Source organism: Ambystoma mexicanum, chromosome 11 (assembly GCF_040938575.1).
Source record: "Ambystoma mexicanum isolate Mex_15411 chromosome 11, UKY_AmexF1_1, whole genome shotgun sequence".
Lineage (NCBI taxonomy): Eukaryota > Metazoa > Chordata > Amphibia > Caudata > Ambystomatidae > Ambystoma > Ambystoma mexicanum.
Window position 1 is genome coordinate 781585804 of NC_090934.1, and position 13593 is coordinate 781599396.

General features: G+C 49.5%; 1 protein-coding gene across 5 annotated transcripts in view; it reads left to right on the forward strand.

Annotated features, from left to right (window-relative positions):
- The window catches only part of DENND2B (DENN domain containing 2B), a 1727973-nt gene that overhangs the window by 1148085 nt on the left and 566295 nt on the right, over positions 1 to 13593 (forward strand). The window lies entirely within an intron of this gene.

The window sequence follows — 13593 nt, forward strand, 5'->3', positions numbered from 1 at the left end:
AATGATTAAGGCAGGCAGTTCCCAACATATTTCAATTTAAATGGACAGGGGGATTTTCTACAGTGGACTAAATTTCAGTTGGATTTAATAAAATGTGCCACTGGTCTCCCCAGATCCACCACCTACCCGCTGTGCAAGATGGAGATTAAGGCTGGCAGATTCACCCCCCCACACACTTTTGTTGCCATTTAGATTACATCTACTTACATGAGAGGCCTTGGTTATGGGGCATCCAGGGAAACAGCATGGTTCCTCTGGGGACAGCACAGATCTGGTCAAAGGCTTCAATCAAGGGTAGTCCCCAGCACCCAGACTTCCTCTTGCTCCTCAAATGGCAGGCCCGGCTAACTTCTTGATTTACCAGTCTCCATCTCCCTGGCAATGTTTAAGGCCTTGGTAGCTCTCTCTGTCTCGCTGCTAGTTCTTTGCAAGAGTCCAGAAGCCGACTACCTCCAGCATTAGAGTGGGAAAGTCAAGGGAAAAATCAAATGTCCCAAGAGTCGAAAAGTCAAAGAAAGATCCCTCTCAGATTGAAAACAAATCTCGTAAAGGGCTGGTGACACGCCATTATTTTCATAGTTCCCACGCTATGGATTGCCCAGCTCTCTCCCTCTCCCTCCCTCAATACGCCCACTGCCTGCTAATAGGACAAGGAGTTGGCGGGAGGGGGTGAATGATGGAGGCTGAGGTAGGAAAATGATTCATCATCCCAAAATGATAAGTGGGTTTAACTTTTTCAGTGTCCTTAAAAACAACATGGCAGCTACCCTAATTTTTCAGATAACTGCAGGTACATATATATTTTTGAGTTCTATATTTTATGACAATATCTCGCCACCCCATTCCTGGGAGGAGCTACCGTTTTTATCGATTGACTCTTGAGCCGGAATAGTCACAAATCTGCCCCTTCCTGATTCAAACCTTACTCCCATAACCTATCATCACACCAACTTTCTATTCCCTCAGAATTATGGGAAGGCCGGAATCATAATTGGCTTCATAACTTAAATTGTATACTTCACACAGGATTCATACTTACAGGGTACCAACAGGCTTTTAATCCCATTTAATATGATTCTGGGATGGGCTCACTGGGACATATGATTCTCTTTTAATTAAAGAAAAGGTAGCCCAATGGTATTCATATGACAAGGCATCACATGGGTCCTTCAGTTTCACATAGCCCCCACCTATTCCTAAATTGCATTACTCCTATGCCCCATCCCCTTTCCTCCATACTGTATGGGCATCCCTTGCTAGGGACGGGAGACAGACAGAACCTTCTTCCCCTTTAAATTTGGAGACGCAAAGGGGCACAGCCCTGGGAGCATGCGCTGCCCTGATCCACCCACCGGCGCCACTCCCCAATCCTCTTTTCTGTGTCGATGGGAACGGACCGCTTTCTCCAGTGCTTGCAGGTTTGGCTTCGACCTTGTAATTCTACGCACTCTTTCCCGGATACTGCCTTGTTTGTCTTTTGTCTTCTAATCATTAATCAGTTACTCGGTCCTGTGGCGCCACGCTCATCCCCGGTGCATGTCGACGTCCTTGGGCTTCAGCAGGTGTATAGCCTGCGAGGGTCTCTTCCCCACATCCAACCCCCACACTCTGTGCCTCTGCTGCCTTGGCCCCGACCACGGCTGGGAAGGTTGTACCGCGTGCAATGCGCTTACACCGTGAGCTCTGAAGAACAGGTTAGCTCGGTGGAGCGAGCTCTTCGAGAAATCGCCTCCAGAGGACTTGAAGATCTTCGTCAGGCCCAAGGAAGGGCCGCTTTTTTCCATTGTGCCCCGCAAGGGCGAGTCCTTTCCTAGGAAAAGTCTGAGTGGGAGGGACTGTTCAGGTTCTCACACCAGCACAGGTACCGAGGCTCATTCAGCTACCAGCCGAGGGGTCGCTAGAGCCTTCTGGAGACAGTGCTGAGGGACTGCAAGGTTCTTCTACCGGGTGTCCACCCGAGGGGCTACGCCCTACTACTAGACAAATGTCTGAGGGGGCGCCGGTACGTAGCACTACTGGCGGCTCAGCCAAGGGCACCACGTCTACCAGGTCTCAGTCTGAGGTGCAGGGTAGGCATCAAGCTCCACCGCCAAGAGTTCAGGAGGAGGCCGGTCCCCACCAACCAGAAAGGCAGAGTATGCACAGATCCCAGCAATCGCCCACTACTCCAACAATACCACCTGCCACCCCACCAGCCTATGAGGAATTTCTCACGCTGATGAGGTCCCCTCAGATGGGCTCCATCCTTCTTGATGTGATCAGGGACATACTGCCTCCAGTCCCTCTGCCAGCACCCATAGTCATTCCTCCTATGGCTCCGGCGCCTCAGGCCCCTGTGCAGCCCCAGCTGCCCACGCCGGGTCCTTTGATTCCGGCTCCCCTGCCTCCTACAGTTCAGGCGGTTCCACACCAGCCTCCACCCCAGCCTCTGGCTCCAGTCTCCACACCTCAGCCTTCGGTTCCCAGCACTCCTCCCCCGGCGCCAGACCAGCCAGACACCCTGGTGGACACCGATGAGGAGGAGGACCCTGACACACCATCTTCAGCCAAGGCCTTCCATGAATGACTTGCAGGGTTGGCTGAATATTTGGGGCTTCCACAACCCGAGGTTGAACAACCTGAGGCAGTGGTCCTGGCCGAGGTCCTCACTCTACGCCCCGCGGCTAGAACGGGGATTCTGATGGAGAAGGACGTTGTCGCCTTGGCCAAAAAGGGATGGCTGAAACCCCATTCGGCTCAGCCCACCAACAGGCGCCTCAACGCCAAGTGCAGGCAATTGGAGTGGGGATACACTCTTGTTGTCGGCACACCCTCTACCACACTCCTCAGTCTTCCTCAGCCACCTTCTCCTCGGTTCTGCTAGGCAAAGAGGAGAAGATCTTGAAGGTGTATGAAAAGAAGGTCCATTCCAACGCCTCACTGCACCTTCATCAGTCTAATGCAGATGCCATGCTAGCAGCCGTTAACCAGAGGCTTTGGCAGGAAATAGCCGACTTCCTTCCGGAACTTCTGGTACACAGTCAGGCACGCGTCAAGGCAGGGCTGGCAGAGGCAAAGAGGCTCAAGACATCATGGAGTCCACAGTGGCACATATTGACACCTCAGGCTGGGCCATCTGCATCGCCATGGACATGAGAAGGACTGCCTGGCTCAGGGCTGCCAAGTTCATCCTGGATATCCAGGAGTGCATATTGGAACTTCCATTCGAGGTTAGCGACCTCTTTCATTCCACCTCCGATGAGGAAGAAGAACAGTTCCCAGACTGTGAAATCCCTATCCATCCTCACAAAGTCCACACCCAAGACCTACAGTCAAACGGACGTTCCAACAAGGGGCGAGCCTTCGGCGGCTTCCGGGGCTTCCAAGAAACGACAGTCCATGCAGCCGGACTGATCTCCGAGTCAAAACTGCTGCAAACAGCACAAGGTGGGGAATAAGGGCTTCTTTCAGTCCCCCTCCTCAGCCTCTGCCTCAGAGGGAAAAAAGGCATGACACTCCCTTCCAGGTCCACGTGTCTCCGGTGGGTGGGCAGGCTTGCCCTCCACTTACAGAATAGGCACGTGAGGTTCACTGACCCCTGGATACTGTCAATAGTGTCCATGGGCTACTGCCTACCGGTACCTCCCTCTTCTTTCTCCTCCCCTCCACTCCCACAGATTGGCGGAAATTCAATCGCTCATAGAGAGCCAGGCAGTGGAAGATGTCCCAGCCTCCCAGAGGAGTGTGGGCTTCTACTCCAGGATTTTCACCATACACAAGAAGAACCAGGCTGGCCTGAGAGTTGTGTTGACCTTTCCACCCTGAAACTTTCCCCTTCACTTCAAAAGTTCAAGTTTGTTACCCCAGTGCTTATTGCAGAGACACTGTGCAAGGGAAACTGGATGTGCTCCCTGGATCTGAAGGACGCTTGCCTACATGTCTCTATTTGGCAGCCCCATTGGTCTGTCCTGAGGTTCAGGATCATGGGCTTTAATTTCCAATACAAAGTTTTACCCTTTTGCTTCAATTCAGCCCAAAGGGGTTTTACCATGCTTATGAATGCAGTGGCAGCCCTTCTCAGCGCCCAGGGACACCATGTCTATCCATACTTAGATGACTGGCTCCTCAGGGCGAGATCCCCAGAGGCAGTGCATCATACCTCCTCCACTCTCATGAATACGCTTGGGAACACGACTTGGGATTCTCCATCAATCTCAAGAAATCACAGCTGGAGCCGGCGCAGAGTCTAACGTTCCTGGGCCTCATCTGGGATACGAGATCCGAGAGAGCATTTCCCTCGGAGGACAAGATCACAGCCTTCAAGAGGGCCATGAGTCATTTTCTCAGCAGAGAGGTGACCTCAGGATGGTGGTACCAGCATCTCCTGGGTATCACGGCTGCATGTCTTCTGGCAGTGCCTTACACAAGACTCAAAATGAGGAGAGTACATCTGCACTTCGCATCCTCATGGAATCAGGAGCAGGGTTCCCAGGTGGAACTCGTTAGCATTCCTCCCTTTCTCCACCAGGAACTAGTCTGGTGGAGCATGGACTGCAACCTGAGGATAGGCAGACCCTTCCGACAACTAGCACCGCAGGTTAACATCACCACAGACTCTTCTTTTGAGGGCTGGGGAGCTACCCTGGACAACCACAACGTCCACAGAGTTTGGTCCCTTCAGGAGCAGGAGGCCCATATCAATTTCGCTGGAGCTGAAGGCCATCTGGCTGGCTCTCAAGGCCTTCCTACCGCTCATCAGTGGCAAGATGATCCTCATTCAGACGGACAACTCCACCAGCATGTATTACATCAAAAAGCATGGTGGCACCAGGTCTCCTCCTCTGTAGATCCCTTGAGGGCGAGATACCTGCTTGCCTCGTACTCCTCCGCACTTGTGCGGAACGCTGGGATTTATTCCTGATTTCACTCCTGTGGGCTTATCAAGGGCCGTGATGTTCACTACCCTAGACCTACTAATGCTAGTAGTGAGCCCCCACTGGCACCCTATGAGGTGCTAGGATACTGTAGTGGTATTGTTTACCACCCCAATTGTCAAATAGGCTATACTGTAAATTATTCCCTCCTGATGAATGTTCCACACTTTGTTTTAGAGGAACAGAAACATGTCGAGACACATCTCTGGACTTTAAACAGAGAGTAAAATGTATGACATATTTATCCATATCTGGTTGGGTACCTTACTATTTAGGTTGACAAGTACCCTCAGTGGTCGTATTTTTGCTATAACATTACTTTTAACTGGCCATCGGAGCCTGCTACGTATTCCCTATTGTTGCTTTCTACATGGGATGTGACAATTTCTGTATTGTGGACTTATTTATTTAATTGGATGTTTTAAATCTGACGATCTTTTCATTATTAAAATTTGATACTGACTTTTTAACCTTCCCTGGTCCCTCCTAGTGTTTTACTAAGAGTGTTTATGCCCTACACCTCTAGTACCTGCTTCATAACTTTGTCTCCCTATACATTTACTCCTCCTCTATGCACCTTGGCGGTCAGCATCTGGGAATGGGCTCTGGCAAACGACATTCACTTGACAGTGATCCACCTCCTGGTGGAGTTGAACCTGGAGGCGGTCAGGCTCAGCAGGCTGGGTGCGGACAATTCTGAATGGCAACTGAACTATCAAGTTCTTCGGGGGATCTTCAACATCCTGGCGAGGGCAGGGTCTAGTCTCTCTGGGCGATGCGTTACAGATACAGTGGACCAGCATGAACGCCTATGCCTTCCCTCCCACTCCACTGGTACACAGGGTGATCTGCAAGATAAGGGAGTCCCGGCACCCCAGTATCATTCTGATAGTCCTGTGGTGGCCGGCGAGGCCATCTTTTTTGGAGCAACTCAGCCTGTTGGACCAACCTCTTATGCACTTTCCATTGGACCCAGCTCATCTAATGGTACAGCAGGGGGGCACGTTCATCCACCCCGCCCGCAGAAGTTAGCCCTCGCAGCATGGTTACTGAACAGGTCACATTGAAACATCTGTGCCTCTTGCAGGCTAATCTTGACATCATTTAGGGTGTTAGGAGCGATTCTACTAGGAGCCAGTACAAAAGCAAGTGGACTAGGTTCTGCCACTGGGCTGAGGCTAAGGAGGTGGATCCTCTTACTTGCATATTGGACGATGTGCTATCCTTTTTGGCACACCTCGCACACTCAGGCGTGCAACTAGACCCATGCTGCACCTATCTGGCAGCCATCAGAGCCTACTGGAACTTGGAGGAGGATGTTTTCTCATCCACTAATCCGGTTAAAAGACATCTGACGTGCCTCACCAAGCTCTACCCGTCCATCAAGAAGCCACACCCTGTGTGGCATCTCAACATAGTTTTGGGCGTCTTGGCTCATAAACCATTTGAGCCAATGATGTTCACGGACATCGGGCTAGTGACCATTAAAACAGCCCTCTTGGTGGGTCTAACGTCTGCATGCCGTGTCAGCGAAATCCAAGCTCTGGTGGCATCTGAGCCATACACTACCTTTCATAGGGACAAGGTGGTTCTCAGAACGCAATCCCGCATTCTTGCCTAAAGTAGTCTCTGTGTTCCATCTAAATGAGTAGATAGTACTCCCGACTTTCTTCGCAGAACCCGAGGACAATACTCAGAGGGTTCTGCACTGTCTAGATGTCAGGCAAGCAAGCGCTAAAGTTCTATCTGGACAGGACTATGAGCTTCTGCAAGTCTGAGGCTCTATTGATCACCTTCAGTGGGTCAAGGCCAGGATATCAGGCTTACAAAGTCTCCATAGCAAGGTGTATGGTTTCCGCCATTAAGGAGGCCTATGAGGGGAAGCACAAACCACTTCTGGCAAACATGCATGCCCACCCCTTTCAGAGCCAAGGCCACGACTGTCGCATTCCAGAGACACGTCCCGTGGCAGGTCATCAGCAGGGCGGCAAAGTGGCCCACCCCCTCAGCTTTTTGGAAGCACTACTGTTTGGATGCTGGCTCCAGGTCAGATGCAGCATTCGGGCAGGCAGTATTAAGGAACTTGTTTTCTTAAGGAGGATCACATCTCCACCCTGGGGCTACATTCAGTTGCAGTCGCTAATACAGTATGGAGGAAAGGGGACGGGACATATAAGTAATTAGAAGTTACTCTCTGTAGTGACTAATACTCCTAATTTATAGTCCCCTTTCCTCCATATGTCCCACCATCCTCCCCCCTAATAAAACTGGTGTAATTCGGAAATGGTAATATTGTTGACGCATCAATGGGGACTGAGGAGTGGTGCCGGTGGGCGGGGTCAGGGAGCGCATGCTCCCAGGGCCACGCGCCTCTAAATTTAAAGGGGAAGAATGTTTTTTTCAGGTGAAAAAGGTTCCGTCTCCCGTCCCTAGTGAGGGACGCCCATACAGTATTGAGGAAAGGGGGCTATGGACTAGGAATACGTTAGTCACTATGGAGAGTAACTTATCATTTCTCCATCGTCCCCTGACCCGAACCTCTGCTTATCAGCAATCTGTTTCATACACAATGTTTGATCATCCATTAGTGGCTCACAAGCAGTTCTTGAAGTCGAGTTAGCCCTGAAAAGCTTATTTCTGTTGGCCACTAATGGACAGCTAATGGGGAGACCTGACATTAAAGGTAATTTCTGCTTGCTGTGTTATCTGCAACTCCCATGATTTTGATCTAATTCGCTGTTAATTATTTGTATTTATAACTGAACCAGGCCTGCTTTTCCTGGTGGGCCTAGCCTATAGGTCTTGAGGTCAAAGTTTCATAGGCACAGACCTTTCAGTTCAGTGGGAAAAACACCAGCTGCATCCATACTTCAGAAAATACAGCTTTAAATCAACAAGATATGCTTACATGTAACATTTTAGCATTATATCTGGGCATATTGTTTGAAATACAATCTTTCTTGACAGCCGGTTTGGACAGATATAAGTTCACTTTAGGTATTATTCACACATAAGTCATAGCTACATAGAAAAATCCAACAAGTGGGCCCTTCCATTTGAATGTCAGTTTGTTTGTGAAAAGTAAGTGTCTTTCTCTGAAATATGCCACTTGGCTCCACTTTTTAAATGTAAGGTATTTTTCACACACCTATCCTTTCCATGTATGTTTTCCCATGTGGACTGCTGCTGTTTTGAGTCTGTCAAAAGGTGCCTTTGTCCCATTTCACACAAAGTCGGCATCTGCAGCATCAAATGTTGCGTCACATTCATTGGGCATATCCATCAGTATTAAGCTCTCTGGTAAATTCCCCTTCACTTGCGCACCTGTCAATTTTAGTGGAGTCGGCTAGGCCCATTTCTTTCCATTTCACTATGCCTTATGTCGAAACTCACTGTTTTGTACTGGCTTTTATATTTCAATGGTACTCCACATTAGCCAGCTTTACTTTCACAATAGGGACCTAGCAGGGCCTCTCCATCTCTGTCACTCTGGAGCTGTCTTTTCACCCCACAAATTGTAACTCTGGAAGTGAGTTTGCATGTCGGATTTAGGGGTGAGTGCACACAGATGTGGTTCCGATCATACTTAGGGGTGTGTGTACACAGCGTAGCGGGGTGCAGGCATTTTTTACGGGTGTTCTCACGCAGTTTCACCGGGTATATGCATGCTTTCCATGAAACTGTATGCATGTCCTTGTGGTGCTGGTTAGTTACGGGGGATCCCCTGCAGGGTCCCCAATATGCAGGCCCGCATGCAGGGGACCCCATGCACTGTTTGGAAGGTGGGTGTATTCGCGCCTGGGGTTGCACGCAAAGATAGCTGTTCTGGCTGTTTTTGCTTTGGATGGGGACGTTCCAGGCGCGACTCGAGTATACGGTTACTTTGCGCAGACAATTCCATGAATACACGGGGCACGCATTTCTTATTCTGTGCACAGGCTCGCACAGTGTTGTTCTCGTCGGTGCACAACAATTGCGGGAGAAATGCGCTTGTTTCCATGAATCAGGCCCTTAGTCTCTCAGGAGAAAGAAATAGGGACACAGCATCCTACACATAGTGGGTCATTACGACTTTGGAGGCAGCCATGGTGCTACTAGCACCATGGCTGCCTCCAAAGTCGTGTCCGGGTCCGGGTAGTCGGAATGGGCACTTACTGGGTCATTCCAACCTTGGAGGACCCGGTAAGTCCCTATTCTGAAAACCATTCCCCATTCCCATTCGAGCCCCCATAGGGCTCAATGGGAATGGGGAAGGAGCTAATAACGGGCCCGCAAACAGCGGGCCCGTTATTAGCTCCCTGGTCCCTTAGCGGCTCCCACTAAGGGACCTCGGAATGAGGCGGTAGGTGGTTAACGGCACTGGCATCCTTACCGGTGCCGTTAACCCCTTACCGCCGGCCTCGTAATGAGGCCCATAGTCTTTCGATAGTTTGAGCGCTGAAAAGACTACAAGGACCAGAATTCACCATACTGGCATTGAGAAACCAGGATAGTGATTATGGACTGGAGTTGATCCTTCAATTCCTCATCAAGGTTTGTAGATCAGTGTTTGCATTCCTGCCGAGGTCAGAAGCATAAGGGAATGAGAAAGAGGCCGGCACAGGTTTTGGAAGTACCCTTTGGTGCAGCAAGATGACGGGGTCCCTTCAGGACATCTGGGTGCCTAGCACTGGGCTCAGTTCACGATGGAATCGGGGAAGCATCGAGCAGGGCAGAAGCAGTTGGTTAAGGTAAACAGGAAAATGATCCATTTTTATTTTAAAGCACATGGTTTCTCACTGTGAAATCAAAGAAGGGAACTAGGCCTAAATGGCTGCCTCCTTGGGCTTCCATGCCCCCCCTCCACTTTGAGAAGCTCCATTAAAGGTCAGCTTTGTATAGCTAAGTGGATGATTGATGGTGGGAGTATGTTCCACAAACATGGGGCAGGAATGTTTCAGGATCTGCTACCATCGTGGGTCACTTTAATTGTGGGTCGATTTGTATCATTACTTGGTACAGTGGACAGTGCAGTGACACTTTTATTGACTTCAATAGTTAATTGATGCAGTGCAGTATAACTTGCAGTGATGGCAGGGCAGTCTAGGAAGAGCACAAGCGAATACCCCTGATGCTTAATACCACCTGATTACAGCTGGAATAATACCACCACTATTTACCTCCACCAATTAACGTTTTGTTGTAATGTATCTTGGATGAGGTGTTGACTTCACTGTGCATGGAATGTGGAGAGGTCAGTGTGAGTGGAGTGTTGGTGTGTTGTTATCTGAAGCAGGATTCTATGCTTGGCAGTTGGAGGTATGCTGGCTTGGAAAGGACATGCCAATGTTGTTCGTGGCAATTGGACTACAATAAACCTAATTAATAATTTACCTGCTGGTCCGGGTGTTCTTCAGCTACCAAGTTATTACACTGGTAACGAGGATGGGATCCTGTCGTGGAGTGGACAGTCCGGAACAAGGAAACATTGCCCTCCTGTGAATTCATGTCCTATGAAGAAGCTGTCAGCAGTCTTGGGTCCAGTGCTGTTTTAACTGGGCTGTCTATACCTTTTCAGCAGGCCGGGTGGTGCTGATAAGAGGATTTGGTGGGCACACGTTCCGGTGTGCGGTGATGGAGGGGCATCTGGTCGTGTGCCCCAGCTGAGGGTGTCGTCGGTGCTTCATCCTGCTTATGGGCTTTCAGCCTGCCAGGGCCAGTGCGCAGTTCGGTGCATGAGGTGTAGTGGAGCATTGTTGCAGTGCGACGCTGACAAGGAGACAGCATCGGCATGAGTCCGGGTGCACCGTGGCCGTGTGGGCCGTGCGGGCCGAAAGGCTGGCGACCACACATGTTTGTGTGCAGGGTGTGGAGAGATGCCTCGAAGCAGACCAGCAAGCCAGGTGGTGCTGGATGTTGCGGTTTTGCTCCCGCGGAGTGTGTCAGCCCATGTCTGCTACAAGGGTGGCAGTGGGGGCATTCAGTTTCAGGGATGAGTGTTCCCTGTGCGCTGGAGGAGGAGGCAGAGTTTGCCACCGACAAGGGAGATCAGGAGCAGAGGCTACGGCGGTGTTCTGGCTGCCTTGGAGGTGCTGTTGTTGTGCGGCAGCATGTGCAGGAACGGAAGGCGCCTGAATTTTGCTTGTGGCGTCAAAGTTGCTGGAGTCTACTCCGTATGGATATGGAGTCGGAGATGTGACTCCTGTGGCGACCGGGACAGAATGATGACGTCGGTTCGTCATCATCATGTGTTTCAGTGTGAGCAGCTGGAACGCGAACATGAGTTGGAACACGTTGCGTGTTCTGAGTCTCAGCGTGAGGAGTTTGTGGGAGTGCTGTGCACTAGTGGAGCTGCGGATATTGAAGGACCTTGGGGATCACAGAGCGCGGGTGTGTTCAGCGAACTTAACATCAGACATGATGCGGTGTGTAAGACTGGCAGACTATCTTGCGTGAGCGGTCCGTGGGGATCACTTATCACGCGTGTGCTCAGCGGACTGAGCGTCCTGGACGATACAAACTGTAGGAATGGGAGGAATGCCTCAAGGACCGCTTGTTCTTCTGGTTTGGCTGGTGGTTGTTATTTCGATATACTTGCTGGCCGCCACAACGTCATCCGTGTCATGGAAGAGTCGAGTTGGAGTTCCAAGGGACAGCTGTTCGTGAAGCGGACTGTTGGCCTTTTTCCGGATTGTCAGTGAGCAAACTTGTGTGCAAGGCCGGTGTGTATGGAGTGTGTTTTAAATTACGGCCTCAATTGCGTTGGTGTGTGGATAGTGTGACATGGGCCCGTGTGAGTGAGAGTTGATGCGCGCGTTGTATGTTGTGTGTGAGTGTGAGTGGTGTGCGTGCACTGTTGTGGTTAGTAATTGCAATTTTCAGTGCGGATGTAATTTTCTTTAGTGTTTCTTTTATTAATGTGCCTAAAATTACATTCTTTGCCATGAGTCATTTTTTTTTACGGGTGGAACTGAACTTTTGGTGTTTTGGACGTGTGGGTGGGGGTACCCACGTGTAAAACCTGAAATCCTTTCATGTTTAACAGTGTTTTCTTGCAGGTCGGGTTTCCACCATTGGGTTTGGACGGACTTGTGGGTGGGGAACTTGCGGGTTGGTAATATGTACAGTATTTGCATTTTTGTTTTTGTGCAAAAAGAAAAGATTTCCATGTTTTGAATCTGCTCTTTCAGTGACTACATTTGAATATGTAGCAATGTTTTGAGTGTATGCTCGCCGGTATGTGTTTGCGGGTGTGCACACGGTGCGTGAGGTACAGGGCGTTGTGTAGGACCTGGGGTCCATCATGTGAGTGGTTTTGCTGTGGTGGTGCAGCAGGCTGGACCAGGGGTCCGTGTTGGTTGGAGTGTGCCGAGTTTAGGTGGTTATGTTTCTGCAATCCTTGTGGGTTGTGTTTTCGGTTGTTCTTGGTTCTTGTGGTGTTGTGGTACCCTTTTGGGGTGCTGTGGTGAGCTGTCTACGTTGTTGTGCTTGTTGTTGCTCTGGTTGAGCTGTGTGGTTCGTGCCCGCTGGTGGCATCCCTGGTGTCCTAGGGGGCAGACTAGGACGGAAGGATGTCTGTGCACTGAGGGTTAGGAGTGTTAGGTTGTTTTTCTGTGTGGACGTTGGGTGCATGGAATGTGGTGAGGTCAGTGTGAGTGGAGTGTTGGTGTGTTATCTGAAGCGGGGTTCTATGCTTGGCAGTTGGAGGCATGCTGGCTTGGAACGGACATGCTAATGTTGTTCCTGGCAATTGGACTACAATAAACATACTTAATAATTTACCTGCTGGTCCGGGTGTTCTTCACCTACCAAGTTATTACACTTTTCTGCAGGGAAAAAGCCTATACATGGGCTCTTCTGATAGAAGTGACAACATGGGCATCACTGATGCCCATCATACACTCTCTTTGCAATTTCAATTTTTTTTTATTAGCATCAATTGGTTTAAACTAAAACCTTAAATGCATACAATAGAATAATAATGTAAACATCCAAATCAAACAGAATAATAATTTCCATATCAGTAAACTAAAACTTAAGTTCATGAGACTCAAAATGCAAAGGCCCGGGTGATGACCCCAAGACAGAGTTCCAGTCAGTAACATACTTGATTAAAGTAGTAAAAATGTCCCTCAAAAAGTTCATTAGAGCCAAGGTCAGGAATAATTTCCTTCCCAATCTTAGTTATCCACCACTCTTCCAGTGATCTAGTCTAAAATTCCTCGAAGAATGTTCCCAACCATTTGGCTCTCATCCCTGCCAGTGGCACACTCCACATTACTAAGTGTTTCAGGGACTCCACCCTTTTACCACAAATTCGACAGGATAGAATTCGATCGGCCCGGGTCTTTTTCCTTCTTTCAGTAACTTCCCTTGTTGGATAAAGGTCCAGTCGAAATCTTAAGAAGTTGTGCCTTTCCACCTTTGAAGGGAACCTCTCCAGGTATGGTGAAACCGTGCCTCTTCTATAAAACTCATCAAGCCCATGGAGTGCAATTTTGTAGGACCTCAATTTATCCTTGTTCGAAATCCAATCCCAGTCCAGAAGCTTGGTCCTTACCCTGGTTGGGTTTTTCATTAACAATTTGTTAGCAATTTCAAATAATGACATTCCAAGAGAATGTACAGAGGGGCATGTGCAGCTAATGTGGATGATTAATTTCCAACCTCAAGATTAGGAGGAAATTGTTAACAACAAAGT